The sequence below is a fragment of the Hypanus sabinus genome, chromosome 1, assembly GCF_030144855.1.
Source record: "Hypanus sabinus isolate sHypSab1 chromosome 1, sHypSab1.hap1, whole genome shotgun sequence".
Classification (NCBI taxonomy): Eukaryota; Metazoa; Chordata; class Chondrichthyes; order Myliobatiformes; family Dasyatidae; genus Hypanus; species Hypanus sabinus.
Window position 1 is genome coordinate 49,481,915 of NC_082706.1, and position 17,559 is coordinate 49,499,473.

Sequence of the window (17,559 nt, forward strand, 5' to 3'; positions counted from 1 at the left end):
CCAGTAGCCGACCGAAACCAGGAAATGGTGCTAACATGTTCCCGTATACGGCGAGATGGGAAGCCAAGGGGAAGATTGCAGAAAGTCCCCGTAATGGATTGATGTCCTTCCTTGATGTTGAGGTGACCGAACCGGTTCACCGACTGTTACCCTTCTTCCTCCCTCTCCTCACCCTCTGCACATTTATTGCTCCCGTGCGCTTTCCTCTAATCTCCTCAACCATCACTGATGCCACCCGACAGACCTCAGCTGTTACTGTACTCCGCCTCGTCACAAGACTGTCACTCTGTTCTCTCCACTTTTCCCAGCTGTCTCTTCAATCACCCATCCCTATTGTCCACTTTCCTCCCTCTATGCTACCCCTTCTTTTCCCACTCCTCTCCTTTATCCTTGTTCATTCCTTCTCTCCATTCACCTTCCTTTGATATTGTGCGGACGAATTAAACTAATTAATGAAATGTCTAACTAAGCCGATCACTTCTGCCTTCACAATGCCCCTATCTCTCGATATTCTGTCCATTACCACTCTCAGTTTGGAGAAACAAAACCTCAAATTCCGTCTGTAGAGCTTCCAGCTGACAGCATGAACATTAATTTAACTATCTTGCAGTAATGCACCCCTCCTCTCTTTTTTTTCTATTCCCTGTTCTAGTTAACTTCTCATCCCTTCTCCTCACCTGTCCAAATCCCTTTGGTGCTCCTCCTCTTTCCCTTTCTCCCATTGTCCACTGTCTTCTATCAGTTCTCTTGTTTCAGTAACCATTCCCTTTTCCAGCTATCACTTCCCAGCTTCTTACTTCATCCGCTTTCCCCCACTCACCCACCCTCCAGCTCACCCGGTCACGCCTACCACTTGCCAGCTCGTACTCTTTCCTCTCCCCACCAATTCTTATTCTGCCTTCTGTCCTTGTCTTTCCGAACCTGATAAAATGTCTCGGCCTAAAGTATCGAATTTATTCCCCTCCACTGACGCTGCAAATCTTGCTGACTTCCTTCAGTATTTAGTATGTGGGTCTGGGGGACTTCAGAGAACAGACACAGACTGCAGGTGTCAGTAGTAACAAACTGGGTACACCGCGGTCCATTGTCTGATGAGCGTGTAGCAAAACCGACTGCAGTCCTTTCAGCTGAAGTGCCAACGGGGCGGTTCCTTATTCCAGGCAGCCGGACATGACTACCCAGAAATGAGAAAAAATAGAATTTTGCGCAATGTTTGTCACACAGGTATTCAAGATACAAGAGCAACGCATTCTTTGAATGCGCGTGCGCAAGAACGCGTTTGTGAGCGCGCGTTTGTCTGCTTCTCTGTCTTTACGCACCTAAGTGTACGTATGCATTAATGTGTACGTGTGTGATTGTGTTTCTGTGTGTGTTTGTGTGATTGTGTGTATCTGTTGCTGTGTGTCTGTCTGCTCGAACAGGTTACGCATGCCATTGAAATGTCTGCAGCAGCAGCACGGCATATTGCAAACAGGCAAACGTGATAATCAGTATCAACCATTTTAATATCACTGAGATAAGTCTCAAAATTGTTATTTTATTGCAGCCGTACATTGCTAGATAGACAGGTAGAGAGAGAGAGAAAGTCAGTGCTGATTCGTCAATGGTGGGTATTCCTTCGACTTCCCTCACTGAAATTCACTACCTGCTCCTTCACTCGGCGACTCTGATAGGGGAACGTAAGAGATAGAGAGACGGGGGGGAGGGGGAAAGGGAGATAGGGGATAGAGGAAGGAGAAATGAAGGGAAATAGAGGAAGAGTAAAAGTGACGGAGAGCGGTAGGGCAAGAGATGGCGGAAGAATAGGGGGTAGAGTGGGAGCAGAAAGAGAAAGGAATGGAAGGAAGACAGAGTGTGAAGGAGAGAAGCCGACGTGCAGAGGGAGAGGATGAGCGAGAAAGAGAATGGATGGAGAAAGCTGGAAAGAGAGAAGGAAAGCGAGAAAGAGAGAGCGAGGTAGCAGAGGGAGTTGAACAGGAAATGAGAAGGAAAGGGGCTTTGGGAAAGAGGAGGAGAAGGAATGAGCAGGGAGAGCGAGAGAGACGGGAGAGAGTAAGGGTGCAGAGGGAGTGAGCCAGTGTGTGAGAAAGACTAATGCAAGTATGGGAGATGTTCTGTTTATCTCCATATTTTGTCTTTCTTCCCCTACCACTCCCTTGGTGTCTCTCCTACTCTCCCTCTATCGCCCCCTCATTTAATCTCTCCGTCATCATCTGTCTCAGATTCTTATACTTTAGGTGGGGAGGGGTACCAGAACTGTCGGTCTTCCAATCACCATGATCGCTTCAGGGATAGAAGTAGGAAGGCAAAATCGCGGAATTACTAGCTCCCTGCGCCCGACGGCGCTGAGATCGGTAACCGGAGAGCCGCCCAGAGGTTTCAAGGCAACACTATGGAATAGGGCGAACGAAACAAACTATGAACACGGACTTAATCCATCATATCTCCGCAGAGAGGTAAGTGTCTACTCACGGGAACTGCAGAACCCGAAAGGCGTGGGGAAGGAGCTCCCAACGGGGCGGAGTGTGGGGAGAGTTTAGTAATTGGGGGTTCAGACCCAGTAATGACGGAGAGAGATTCGAATTTGATCTGCACCGTTAGGGTGGTGGCATTCCCGTATCTCATGCAGCTCTGCGGCGGGAAAAGTGGGTCTTTCGTGAAGAGCTGACTGAGGTCAATCCAGAGAGAGGCAGCGGGAGAAGGAAGTGAAAGAAAGTGAGAGTTCGATATGAGACTCTGGGAGAAAGCAGGGCAGTGGGATTATTTTGGGATTGACACATGGCGGTTTGGTGAGACATCAACAGGATTAGTTTGGTGATTGTGACTGGGATATGAAGAGAGCGCGGGACAGTGGGATTATTTTGGTGATTGACACAGGGCAACGGGGAGAGAGCGGGGCAGTGGGATTATTTTGGTGATTGACACAGGGCAACGGAGAGAGAGCGGGGCAGTGAGATTGGTCTGATACTGTCGTGCGCGGAGTGGGAAAAACAAAGATATTTGGGGCAGATACATGGCTGAGATTTGTAATCAGGGCAGGGGAATTATATTGGCATGTCAGAAATAGGGGTCATTGGGATTAGTTTGAGGATTTCCACTCCCTTTACACACTCAACTGTCCCATTTGAAGAGAAAATGCTTCTGAAAAGACGCCAGTGAGGGTTGTACTGGAAGCGAGGGAAACTCGGGGAGGGAGAGTGGATAATGGGAAGGGGCGAGGTGGAGGAAGGGACAGGGGTGAATTCGAGGCGAGATGAGCTAATCATCCCGAGATGTAAAACTCTAGATTACAGTTCCCCTCAGTGTCAGCTGCAGGCCATTGAGCAGAGGCTAGATATTGATGCCAGAGTCTGTGTTGTTGTCGGTGTGTACCAATGTTGTGGGCACTGGTGTGGCGGGCGCCAGAGTGGTGCGCGATGGGTAGTGGGCCCTAGAGTAGTGTGTACTGATGTAATGGGCACTGGAGTGGTGGGCGATGAAAGGTAAATGCTGGTGTGGTCCGCTTGTATGATCTGCGAAAGAGTGGTGGGCACTTGTGTGGTGGATGCTTTTGTGGAGGGCAATGGAATCGTGCAGCTAGTGTGGTGGGCGCTGGAGTGGTGGGTGCTGGTCTGGCGTGTGCTAATATGGTGGACGCTGACATGGTGGTCCATGTGAGGTTGTGCGACACAATATCGCACAGGTTGTCCTGGCTACATGTGATACTGATGGCCTTTAACCCGAAGAACAATCCGAAGTCCCGGTTCCTTGCAGAGCAACTCCGAGGCACAGCCACCAATGATGTACTGTATGTGGTTGTCCCTGTGATGGGAGAGTGAAATGAGATTCCATTAACACTATCCTCATGAGTCCGGTCAACACTCAGCGCCCCCGATTTCTTTCCCTTGCACCACCCCAAGGAGGAGTGACAGGCTCTGATTAGGAGAGAACCATATAATGACCATATAACAATTACAGCACGGAAACAGGCCATCTCGGCCATTCTAGTCCATGCTGAACACTTACTCTCACCGAGTCCCACCGACCTGCACTCAGCCCATAATCCTCCATTCCTGTCCTGTCCATATACCAAACCAATTTTTTAAAAAATGACAATATCAAACCTGCCTCTACCACTTCTACTGGAAGCTCATTCCACACATCTACCACTCTCTGAGTAAAGAAATTCCCCCTCATGTTATACTTAAACTTTTGGCCCCAAAGTCTCAACTCATCCTCTTGTTTGAATCTCCCCTACTCTCAACGGAAAAAGCCTATCCATTTCAACTCTATCTATCCCCCTCATAATTTTAAATACCTCTATCAAGTCCCCCCTCAACCTTCTATGCTCCAAAGAATAAAGACATAACTTGTGCAATCTTTCTCTATAACTTAGGTGCTGAAACCCAAGTAACATTCTAGTAAATCTCCTCTTACTCTCTCTACTTTGTTGACATCTTTCCTATAATTCGGTGACCAAAACTGTACGCAAAACTTCAAATTTGGCCTTACCAATGTCTTGGACAATTTTAACATTACATCCCAACTCCTATACTCAATGCTCTGATTTATAAAGGCCAGCATGCCAAAAGCTTTCTTCACCACCCTATCCACATGAGATTCCACCTTTAGGAAACTATGCACCATTATTCCTAGGTCACTCTGTTCTACTGCATTCCTCAATGCCCTTCCATTTACCATGTGTGTCCTATTTTGATTAGTGCTACCAAAATGGAGCACCTCACACTTATCAGCATTAAACTCCATCTGCCATCTTTCAGCCCTCTCTTCTAACTGGCCTAAATCTCTCTGCAAGCTTTGAAAACCTACTTCATTATCCACAATGCCACCTATCTTAGTATCGTCTGCATACTTACTAATCCAATTTACCACCACATTATCCAGATCATTGACACATATGACAAAAAACATTGAACACAGTACAGATCCCTGAGGCACATCACTAGTCACCGGCTTCCAAACTGACAAACAGTTATCCACCACTACTCTCTGGCATCTCCTATCCAGCTGCTGTTGAATCCATTTTACTACTTCAATATTAATACCTGACGATTGCACCTTCCTAACTAACCTTCCGTGTCGAACTTTGTCAAAGTCCTTACAAGTCCATATAGACAACATCCACTGCTTTACCCTCGTCAACTTTCCCAGTGACCTCTTCAAAAAATTCAATAAGATTGGTCAAACATGACCTTCCACGCACAAATCCCTGTTGACTGTTCCTAATCAGACCCTGTCTATCCAGATAATGATATATACCATCTCTAAGAATACTTCCCATTAACTTACCCACCAGTGACGTCAAACTTACAGGCAGATAATTGCTAGCTTTGCTCTTAGAACCCTTTTTAATCAATGGAACCACATGAGCAATACGCCAATCCTCCGGCACCATCCCCATTTCTAATGACATTTGAGATATTTCTGTCAGCGCCCCTGCTATTTCTACACTAACTTCCCTCAAGATCCTGGGGAATATCCTGTGAAGACCCGGAGTCTTATCCACTTTTATGTTCTTTAAAAGCACCAGTACATCTTTTTTAATCATCATAGTTTCCATAACTAGCCTACTTGTTTTGCTTAACTTACACAATTCAATATCCTTCTCCTTAGTGAATACCAAGGAAAAGAAATTGTTCAATTGGTGCAGAATAGTGCAGAAAATTTTCCAAGGATTCAAACTGGGACCTCTGCTGTCTGTGATCTATATCCATCATTGAATTAAGTCACTGAAGACTAGGTTCGTAAATGTTCAGACAATACAAAGATTGGTGACCTTATGGCTGGTGTAGAAGACTGGCAAGTGATATATTCAAGACATTTTGCAAACACTGGAAATCAAGAGTAACAAATGCAAATACTGGAGGACTGTTCATTCTTTTCCATAGATGCTGCTTGACCTAATAAGTCCCTCCAGCTTTTTGTATGTGCTATGCCAAAAGATGCAGCAGTATATTTTGGAAGAGGACAGCGAGGCTTGCGAGGCTTGAGAGGCTTGAGAGGAAGTGCGGCGGCGGCCACTTTCAAATTGTCCAATTGCTTCTCAGATCGGAGTTCTGAGAGGCGGGACTGCGCAGGCGCGTGAAGGAGGGAAGATATATAAAGAATGCCGCCTTAAGAAGCGGGCAGCGGAGTGCGCCGGGAGCAGAGTGTAGGGCTTGGGCTTAGGCGGAAGAGGGCACAGTAGGCTTATCTTTTAGTTCTTGTATTTTCAGTTATTTGGGAGGTATGAGTGTGAGGCCAGCTTGTTGTTCTCGGTGTCGGATGCGGGAGATCCTGGAGTCTCCGAGCCTCCCGGACGTCCACATCTGCGCCAGGTGCGCCGAACTGCAGCTCCTGAGGGACCGAGTTAGGGAACTGGAGCTGCAGCTCGATGACCTTCACCTGGTCAGGGAGAGTGAGAAGGTGATAGAGAGGAGTTACAGGCAGGTGGTCACTCCGGGACCACGGTAGGCAGATAGGTGGGTTATAGTCAGGAAGGGGAAGAGGCAGGTACTAGAGAGTACCCCAGTGGCTGTACCCCTTGACAATAAGTACTCACGTTTGAGTACTGTTGGGGGGGACAGCCTACCTGGTGGGAGTGACAGTGGCCGAGCCTCTGGCACAGAGGACGTCCCTGTAGCTCAGAAGGGTAGGGTTAGAAGAAAGAGGTCCATAGTAATAGGGGACTCAATAGTCAGGGGCTCAGACAGGCGTTTCTGTGGAGGTGACCGGGAGTCCCGGATGGTAATTTGCCTCCCTGGTGCCAGGGTTCGGGACGTTTCTGATCACATCCAAGATATCCTGAAGTGGGAGGGTGAAGAGCCAGAGGTCGTGGTACATGTAGGTACCAATGACATAGGAAGGAAAGGGGAAGAGGACCTGAAATGAGAGTATAGGGAGTTAGGAAGGCAGTTAAGAAGAAGGACTGCAAAGGTAGTAATCTCGGGATTACTGCCTGTGCCACGCGACAGTGAGAGTAGGAATAGAATTAGGTGGAGGATGAATGCGTGGCTGTGGGATTGGAGCAGGGGGCAGGGATTCAAGTTTCTGGATCATTGGGACCTCTTCTGGGGCAGGAGTGACCTGTTCAAGAAGGACGGGTTACACTTGAATCGTTGGGGGACCAATATCCTAGTGGGGAGGTTTGCTAGGGCTACAGGGCGGACTTTAAACTAGTAAGATGGGGGGGGGGGAGACTATGGGAGAGGAGGTTAGTTCACCAGTGGAGCAAGTAAATAGACAGTGTGTGAGGGAGGAAAGGCAGGTGATGGAGAAGGGATGCACTCAGCCCGAAGATGTAGGGGAGAAGAAAGAAAAGGATAATAAATTTGAATGCATTGTTAGGGATGGAAAGAGAGGAGGAGATGGGGAGAATCTTAAATATCTATTTTAATGCTAGGAGCATTGTAAGAAAGGTGGATGAGCTTAAAGCGTGGATTGATACCTGGAATTATGATGTTGTAGCTATTAGTGAAACATGGTTGCAGGAAGGGTGTGATTGGCAACTAAATATTCCTGGATTTAGTTGCTTCAGGTGTGATAGAGTAGGAGGGGCCAGAGGAGGAGGTGTTGCATTGCTTGTCCGAGAAAATCTTATGGCGGTGCTTTGGAAGGATAGATTAGAGAGCTCCTCTAGGGAGGCCATTTGGGTGGAATTGAAGAATGGGAAAGGTGCAGTAACACTGATAGGAGTGTATTATAGGCCACCTAATGGGGCGCGTGAGTTGGAAGAGCAAATGTGTAAGGAGATAGCAGATATTTGTAGTAAACACAAGGTGGTGACTGTGGGAGATTTTAATTTTCCACACGTAGACTGGGAAGCTCATTCTGTAAAAGGGCTGGATGGTTTAGAGTTTGTGAAATGTGTGCAGGATAGTTTTTTGCAACAATACATAGAAGTACCGACTAGAGATGGGGCAGTGTTGGATCTCCTGTTAGGGAATGCGATAGGTCAGCTGACAGATGTATGTGTTGGGGAGCACTTCGGGTCCAGTGATCACAATAGCATTAGCTTCAATATAATTATGGAGAAGGACAGGACTGGACCGAGGGATGAGATTTTTGATTGGAGAAAGGCTAACTTTGAGGGGATGCGAAGGGATTTAGAGAGAGTGGATTGGGTCAAGTTGTTTTATGGGAAGGATGTAATAGAGAAATGGAGGTCATTTAAGGGTGAAATTATGAGGGTACAGAATCTTTATGTTCCTGTTTGGGTGAAAGGAAAGGTTAAAGGTTTGAGAGCACCATAGTTTTCAAGGGATATTAGAAATTTGGTTCAGAAAAAGAGGGATGTCTACAATAGATATAGGCAGCATGGAGTAAAGGAATTGCTCGAGGAATATAAAGAATGTAAAAGGAATCTTAAGAAAGAGATTAGAAAAGCTAAAAGAAGATACGAGGTTGGTTTGGCAAATAAGGTGAAAGTAAATCCGAAAGGTTTCTACAGTTATATTAAAAGCAAGAGGATAGTGAGGGATAAAATTGGCCCCTTAGAGAATCAGAGTGGTCAGCTATGTGTGGAACCGAAGGAGATGGAAGAGATTTTGAATGATTTCTTCTCTTCGGTATTCACTAAGGAGAAGGATATTGAATTGTCTAAGGTGGATAAATCTCCGGGTCCTGACAGGATATTCCCCAGGACCTTGAGGGAAGTTTGTGTAGAAATAGCAGGAGCTCTGACGGAGATCTTTAATATGTCATTAGAAACGGGGATTGTGCCGGAGGATTGGCGTATTGCTCATGTGGTTCCATTGTTTAAAAAGGGTTCTAGAAGGAAGCCTGGCAATTATAGACCTATCAGTTTGACATCAGTGGTGGGTAAATTAATGGAAAGTATTCTTAGAGATAGTATTTATAATTATCTGGATAGACAGGATCTGATTAGAAGTAGCCAGCATGGATTTGTGCGTGGAAGGTCATGTTTGACAAACCTTATTGAATTTTTTGAAGAAGTTACGAGGAATGTTGACGAGGGTAAGGCAGTGGATGTAGTCTATATGGACATCAGCAAAGCCTTTGACAAAGTTCCACATGGAAGGTTAGTTAAGAAGGTTTAGTCGTTAGGTATTAATGCTGGAGTAATAAAATGGATTCAACAGTGGCTAGATGGGAGATGCCAGACAGTAGTGGTGGATAATTGTTTATCGGGATGGAGGCCGGTGACTAGTGGGGTGCCTCAGGGATCTGTTTTGGGCCCAATGTTGTTTGTAATATACATAAATGATCTGGATGATGGGGTGGTAAATTGGATTAGTAAATATGCCGATGATACTAAGCTAGGAGGTGTTGTGGATAATGAGGTGGATTTTCAAAGCTTGCAGGGAGATTTATGCCGGTTAGAAGAATGGGCTGAACGTTGGCAGATGGAGTTTAATGCTGAGAAGTGTGAGGTTCTACATTTTGGCAGGAATAATCCAAATAGAACATACAGAGTAAATGGTAGGGCATTGAGGAATGCAGAGGAACAGAGAGATCTAGGAATAACTGTGCATAGTTCCCTGAAAGTGGAGTCTCATGTAGATAGGGTGATGAAGAGGGCTTTTGGAACGCTGGCCTTTATAAATCAAAGTATTGAGTACAGAAGTTGGGATGTAATGCTAAAGTTGCACAAGGCATTGGTAAGGCCAAATTTGGAATATTGTGTGCAGTTCTGGTCACCGAATTATAGGAAAGATATCAATAAATTAGAGAGAGTGCAGAGACGATTTACTAGGATGCTACCTGGGTTTCAGCAATTAAATTATAGAGAAAGGTTGAACAAGTTAGGTCTCTATTCATTGGAGCGTAGAAGGTTGAGGGGGGATTTGATCGAGGTATTTAAAATTTTGAGAGGGATAGATAGAGTTGACGTGAACAGGCTGTTTCCATTGAGAGTAGGGGAGATACAAACTAGAGGACATGATTTGAGAGTTAGGGGGCAGAAGTTTAAGGGAAACACGAGGGGGTATTTCTTTACTCAAAGAGTGATAGCTGTGTGGAATGAGCTTCCTGTAGAAGTAGTAGAGGCCAGTTCAGTTGTGTCATTTAAGGTAAAATTGGATAGGTATATGGACAGGAAAGGAGTGGAGGGTTATGGGCTGAGTGCGGGTAGGTGGGACTAGGTGAGATTAAGGGTTCGGCACGGACTAGGAGGGCCAAGATGGCCTGTTTCCGTGCTGTGATTGTTATATGGTTATATAGAATAGTTGCAGATATAAATCGAGAAATGACCCAGTGATAGAATTTAACCCAGACAAGTATGCAGGGTTGAACTTTGGGAGGGGAGATATAAAGGGATCATGCTATTTTAATAATGGGACACTCTTAAGCACTGATGTATTGAGGGAACCTGAGCTCCAAGTCAATACTTCCTAAACAATACTTCCTAAAAGCGGTTGCACTGTAACTGAAATGCTCCTGAGCTTAATAGCCTTTGTTGTAATGCTGCTTTATGTTAACGTAATTTTGAAATTTTCTTAATGTAGTTAAGAAATTATGCTAACATAATTCTGAAATCAATGCAATGTAATTGTTAAATAATTATGAGATAATAATTAGAATCCATGTATTTTCTAATTAATAAACATACCAAAACCATTAATTTTGAAACATTTTAGAGCTTTAACATATTTACACTGTTCGTGCTTCTTGTTACAGTAGTGTTAGAAATTGTAGCTACAAACACAGAATGGTAGTCAGTGGTTCATTGCTAATAAACTGCCTGCCAACTGAGCGCTGACACTGTCTAGTCAAAACATTTCAATTTTACTATTGTGCCTATCAGATATTTTGACTGTTGGCATTGTTTGCTTGTGTAGTGAACTGTGGTTTGTGTTTGTATGATGTAAAAATCTCTATATCCTGACTTCTTGACATTGCTGCAACATCAGGCTTCTAGTGCTGATCCTGATGGTGGATTCAGTCTTATCAATTCAACCAAATTTAATTGCAAAAACAGACAAGAGGTGGAGCATTTTGACAATCTAATGAAGATTAAGATGAATCTTTCTTCTGTAGGTGAAATTAATCTGGACAGTATTTATAGACAATGGATTTATAATAGAGATGAAAAAAGTTTACGAAACATGAAAGAATTTATTTGCTACATTCTATTTCATTATATATTTCAACTAATAAACAAAATCAAAGGTATGATTTGTTTGATTTTAATTCTAAATATTCATCATATACTGTACATATTACCAATAAAAGTTTAAAGAGACAAGATTGGTGGTAAAGTTGTCTTTTTTAGTAGAGGAACAGAATTCAAGAGTTCAGAAATGACGTTGCAGCTTTATGAAACTCTGGATAGGTCACATCCGGAGCATTGCATTCAGTTCTGGTTACTCCAGTACTTAAAAGTTGGAAAGGCCCTGGACAGTGTGCAGTAGAGTTTCACCAAGATGCTGCCTGGATGACGGCATGTGAGATATTTGGAGAGGTGGGGAACATCGGGTTCCTTTCTCTGTCGAGGCTAGGTCTGAAGGGGCACCTGATCAATGTGTTTAAGATTATAAGTGGCAAAGTAGACACCAAGTATCCTTTTCCCAGGGTAGAAATGTCTGATACCAGAAGGCATGCATGTAAAGTAAGTGGGGGAACATTCAAAGAAGATGTACAGGCAAGTTTACACAAAGTGTCGGGCTCCCTGGATGCACTCTCAGGGGTTTTGGTGGAGGTGATGCACGAGAGGTGTCAAAAGGCTGTTAGATTTATATATGCTGTGCAGAGAATCAAGGGATATGGATATTGTGTCCACAGAATGGATTGTGTTTTGTTAGACTAATGACATTTGCAATACATTATGGATAGAAGGACCCAGTCCTTTGTTGTCCGAAATAGCAGATTGACCATTGAGGATAGTTGGGAGAACATAACCCAGTGAATGGACCAAATGACCATCTGGTGTAGTTTTGTGTGGGATCAGGGGACGGATGAGGAGCGTGGGAAAAACATTGAGCGACAGAACTTATCTACATTGATCATGGCATCAACACATCGGGTCTGTTCCCTGTGGCAACTGACAACAGGCACCGATCATTAGCATATGGTCTCAGTCAGCATGAAACAACCCACACATTCCAGGCCATTCAGGGTCATGTTACCCTTCTCTGCAAACAGGAACGCACACGGTCAGCTGAGCCAGTCCCAAACTTTGACATTGATAGTGCTCCTGTCCCCCCACTTCAATGTCAACCCTGCAGAGACTCAGCCAGACCTGATATACACACACGCCTTCCTCCGTCCCACTCGTGGTCAAAGATGGGGACCTTGAGGAGATTGACTCGCTCCCTGACAACGAAGGACTCTCTCATCTACAGGGGAGCAGTCAGGGTGTCCTGGCACATTCTCCACTTCCTGGGCAAAGTGTACATGCAACCAACATTTGCTACATTATCGGTCCTCGCCGTCCGCAGGTCAGGGTTTGGGTGGGGCCCTCTTCAATTCCCTGTGGGTTTGGGACTTCCCTGATATAAAATAGGACCCTCTTAATGTGAGGAGTTTAGAGGGGCAGAATTTGTTAATTTTCTGGTAAGTCTACATCAGACGTGTGGAGAGTTTTTAAAGGTCAATTGCACGGAGTACAGGAAAAGTATGTTCTTGGTAGAAGGAAGCACAAGGATGGAGAAAAGAGGGAACCTTGAATGTCCAGGGAGGTGATGAATTTAATTAAGAAGAAAAAGGAGCGGCAAGTAAAGCTTCGGAAGTTAGGATCAAACAGAACACATAAGGAGTATAAAGAAGCCGGAAGAGAATGTAAGAACAGATTTAAGAAAGTCTGAAGTGGCCATGAAAAGTCCTTGACAAGCAGGAATCCAAGGCATTCTATATATGCATCAAGAGCAAGAGGATAATTTGGGAGCATATGACCACTTGAGAATAAAGGGGGGACATTTGCTTCGATGTGGAGAATGTGAGTGAGGTACTCACTGAGTCCTTTGGTTCAGTATTTGCTAAGGAAAATGACACAGAGAACTAGGAGATCAATGCTGAGTGTATAGGTATGTTAAAGTGTTTGGGGATCGAGGGATGAAATGTTCACTCTCCTATTAAAGTGGATAAGACTTCAGGGTCTGATGGGATTCATTCCAGGTTATTGAAAGAGGCATGTGACAAGATTGCTGGGGACTTGACTATTGACCCCGTGTCCTTTCTAGGCACAGGCGCCATCCAGGAGGACTGGTGAGTGGCAAATGTTGTAATGCTTAAGAAGGGAACAAGGGAAAATCCTAGGAACATTAGACCAGCGAGTTTTGTGTCAGTTCTAGGGAAATTGCTGGAGAAAATTCTTAGGGATTGGATATACATGAGCATTTACAAACACATTATAGGGAGAACCAGCATGGCTTTGTGTAGGACAGGTCGTGTTGTTAGCAACTTGATTGTGATTTTTTTTTAAAGCTGATGAGAGAGATTGGTGAGGGTAGGGCAGTGGATGCTGGTATACGGACTTTATTAAGGCTCTTGACAAAGTCCCTTATTGGAGTCTAATTCAGAAGATTAACATGCAGCGAATGATTCAGAACTGGCTTGTGCATTGAAAACAGACGACTTTGTTTGAAGGACTGATATGAGCTTGGGGTCAGTAATTGGGGGTATTCCCCTGTCTCTGAAACATCAGAGCAGAACTCAATGTTACCAACAGGAGAGATGCCAAGGACACAATTCCCAGAGTAATCGGCACTAGCACCACTACCGAGATCCGGCAACCACCGCGTTGTCTGCCCCCCGTCAGCATCTTCCACCCGATAGCTGGTACCAGGAAGCAAAAGGGTCTCAGTGCCCTTTTGACCTCGGGAGGCAGTTGTGTGGAGTAACACTGTCATTGGTCAAACCCAGAAGTAGGGCAAGTGCAAGCTGGGTCCCCAATTCTGCTTGCATCCCGGCTCCTCATCCACGCAATCATTGTTGTCTATTTCAAGGCATCCTGGGATGCCAGCAGCGATTTACCAGGGCAAAGTTAAAACCTGCCTCGGGCTGACAGGGCAGAACTCAGAGAACCCCAGGAATGGGTGGATGAAGCCCTTCATTGATACTGAGGAAACGGATCCGTTTCAACCAATGGTTTCCCTTCCCCCTCCTTTACCTCGCTATCTCCATCTGCAAACTCCTTCCTGTCATGTTCCCTTCTGTATTCATACATCCTACTAACACATCCTCTCCCTTCACTCTGTCACTAATTCTTGTTGTCAGCCTCTCTCTCTCTTCACTTTGCCATGTCAAGTCTTTTTCTCTTCTCTCCACTTTTTCCTGCACTTTCTTTCCCTCTCCCCTTATTTTCCTCTTTCCTCTTTCTATCAACCCTTTCTATCCTCTATTCTCTTTTTCTTTTTTGTCCTTGCTCCTTCTCTCTCTCTCCATTCACGTTTTTTTCATATTTTTTCGTCCCTCGACTGTTGCTTGTTCTTAATCTCAATATATCTCCATTCTCCACAGATTCCTGTACCCCACTCTCAGGTTGAACCTTCAATTCCTTTTAAGAAGTTGCCAACATCAATTTCTCCGAATTCTAGTGATATTCCCTCACTCTCTTTTTCTCATTTTCTCTTCCTCTCCCACTCTCTCCATTCTCTCCATCCCTCTGGGAAGAACATCCTTGGCTACTCACCCTTTGCTGGTGTCAGACATACAGCTCAGACGTCACCAACAACAGGTGCACCGCAGTCTGCGAACCAGTTCTGTGGTGAGCGTTTGGCACAACCGGTTGCACTTTAGTCAGCTGACGTGCCCAGTGTCACGGTTCCACATTCCAGGCAGGGCTGACATGTCTGCAGGGAAGTGAGTAATCAAATGGGTTCTGAGAAATGTCTGTCACACTTAGGTATTGAAGGTACAATCGCTCGCCGACAAAAAGCTGTAAGACAGGTACCATGGCACGTGCACCTGACACCCCTGAAACTCAAGGACACTTAATGTCATAAAGCTATTTCCACATTTCAGTTCAGCCTTGCACACTATTGTCCCGCAGACCATGGCAAACAAACTCTTACTCCTCAGTTGAAATACACCATGGTGCAAATAAGTGTTAGACTTCTGAATGAAGAGACCTCATATTGTCAGAATGGACAAACACTCCTCCCTCCCCATCAACCTCAACACAGTAACCCCTCCCACCCACCCCCACCACAGCTGTGTACTAAGCCCATTGCTATACACTCTGCTCAACCAAGCACCCGAGCAATCACATCTTCAAGTTCACCTATGATATGACAGTACACAGGATATATTGACCATTAGACAATAAGACATAGAAATAAAATTAGGCCATCTGACCAATTGAGTGTGCTCCGCCATTCAATCATGGCTGAATCCTTTTTTCTCCTCCTCAAACCACTCCCTAGCCTTCTGCTCTAATGTTTAATACTGTGTCCAATCAACAACATATCAGCCTCTGCCTTAAATACATCCAACAATCTGGCTTCCATAGCTGCCTGTGGTAACAAATTCCAAAAATTTACCACCCTCTGGGTTAACTAATTTCTCTACATCTCTGTTTTAAATGTATGCCCTTCTATCCTGGGGCTGTGCCCTTTTGTCCAAGACTCACCCAGCATTTAAAACACCCTTTCCACATCTACTCTGCCTTTCAACATTCGAAATGTTTCAATGAGATCCCCACTCATCCTTCTAAATTCCAGTGAATACAGACCCAGATCCATGAAACGATCCTCGTATGATAACTCTTTCATTCCTGGAATCATCCTTGTGAATCTCATCTCAACCCTCTACAATGCCAGCATATCTTTTCTTAGATGAAGAGTTCAAAGCAGTTCACAATACTCACCAGTGCCTTATAAAGACTCAGCATCTCATCCCTGCTGTTGTCTTCTGGACCTCTTGAAATGAATGTTAACATTGCATTTGCCTTCCCCACCACCAACTCAACTTGCAAGGTAACCATTAGGGTGTTCTGCACAAGGACTCCCATGTCCCTTTATATCTCAAATTTTTGAATTTTCTCCCCATTTAGAAAATAGTCTACTTCCAAAATGCATGGCCATGCATCTTCCAACGTTGTATTTCATTTGCTACTTTCTTGCCCATTTGCCTAATCTGTCTCAGTCCTTCTGCAGCCTACCTGTTTCCTCAACACTACCTTCGCCTCCAGCAATCTGCAAAGTTGGCAGCAAAGCCATCTATTCCATCATCTAAATGATTGATATGCAGCATATAAAGAAAAGGACACACACCTACCCCTGCAGAAAACCACTGGTCACTAATAGCCAAACAGAAAGAATCCTTTTATTCCTACTCACTGCTTCTTACCAACTAGCCAATGCTCTCACCCTGCCAGAAACTTAACTGTCATACCATGGACTCTTAATGTGGTAAGCAGTCTCATGTGTGCACATTGTCAAAGGCCTTCTGACTGTCCAAATATACAACATTCACTGCATCCCCTTTATCTATCCGACTTATAATCAAGTGTCAGCAAGTGCTCCATGATCTCATCTTTACCAGTTGACTCCAACATCTTTCTAACAACTGAGGTGAGGCTAACTGGTCTATAATCTACTTTCAGCTGCCTTCCTCCTTTCTTAATGAGTGGAGTGACATTTGCAACTTTGCAGTCCTCTGGCACCATGCCAGAGTGCAATAATTCCTGAACGATCATTATTCTTGCCTCCTTGATATCTGCCACTACCTCTTTCAGAATGGTAGTGTGCAGTTCATCTTACATATGCTTAGGACTTTCAGCTTTTGAGCACTTTCTCTCTTGTTATAGAAACTGAACTCACCTCTCTTCCCTCACAACCTTTAACACCTGGCACAGTACTAGTGTCTTCCACAGAGATGTGAAATACTCACTTAGTTCATCTGCCACCTCCTTTACCCCTGAAAGAATGTCATAGTTGGGAATTATAAAAAGGTGGCATAGGGTCTGGGAATGTTGAATCTCTGTGGGTGGAGTTAAGAAACTGCAAGGGTAAAAAAAACCATTATGAGAATCATAAAGAGTCCTCTAAATAGTAGCTAAGATGTGAAGTTGATATTGCAAAGGGAATGGGAAAGGGCTTGTAATTAGTGTAATGTCACAATTGTAATTGTGACTTGTGTAGTCGAGAGGGACTTCAATATGCAACGGGATTGGGAAGATCTGGTTGGTGTGGGATCGCAAGAGTTGGAATTTGCCGAATGCCTACGAGAAGGCTTTTTAGAGCAGCTTGTTCTTAAGCCTACTAGGGGAAAGACTATCTTAGATTGACTGTAGTGTAATAACCAACAGTTTATTAGTCAGAATGTAAGGAACCCTTAGAAATCAGAATCAGGTTTATTATCAGGTCTGTGATGTAAAATTTGTTAACTTAGCAGCAGCAGTTCAATGCAATGCATAATCTAGCAAAGAAAAAACCATTAATAAATAAAATAAAATATAATAATAAATTAACAAGTAGATCAGTTACACATATTGAATAGATTAAAAACATGCAAAAACAGAAATACTGTATATTAAAAAATAGTGAGATAGTGTCCAAAGCATCAATGTCCATTTAGGAATCGGATGGCAGAGGGGGAAAAGCTGTTCCTGAATTGCTGAGTGTGTGCCTTCAGGCTTCTGTACATCCTACCTGATGGTAACAGTGAGTAAAGGGCATG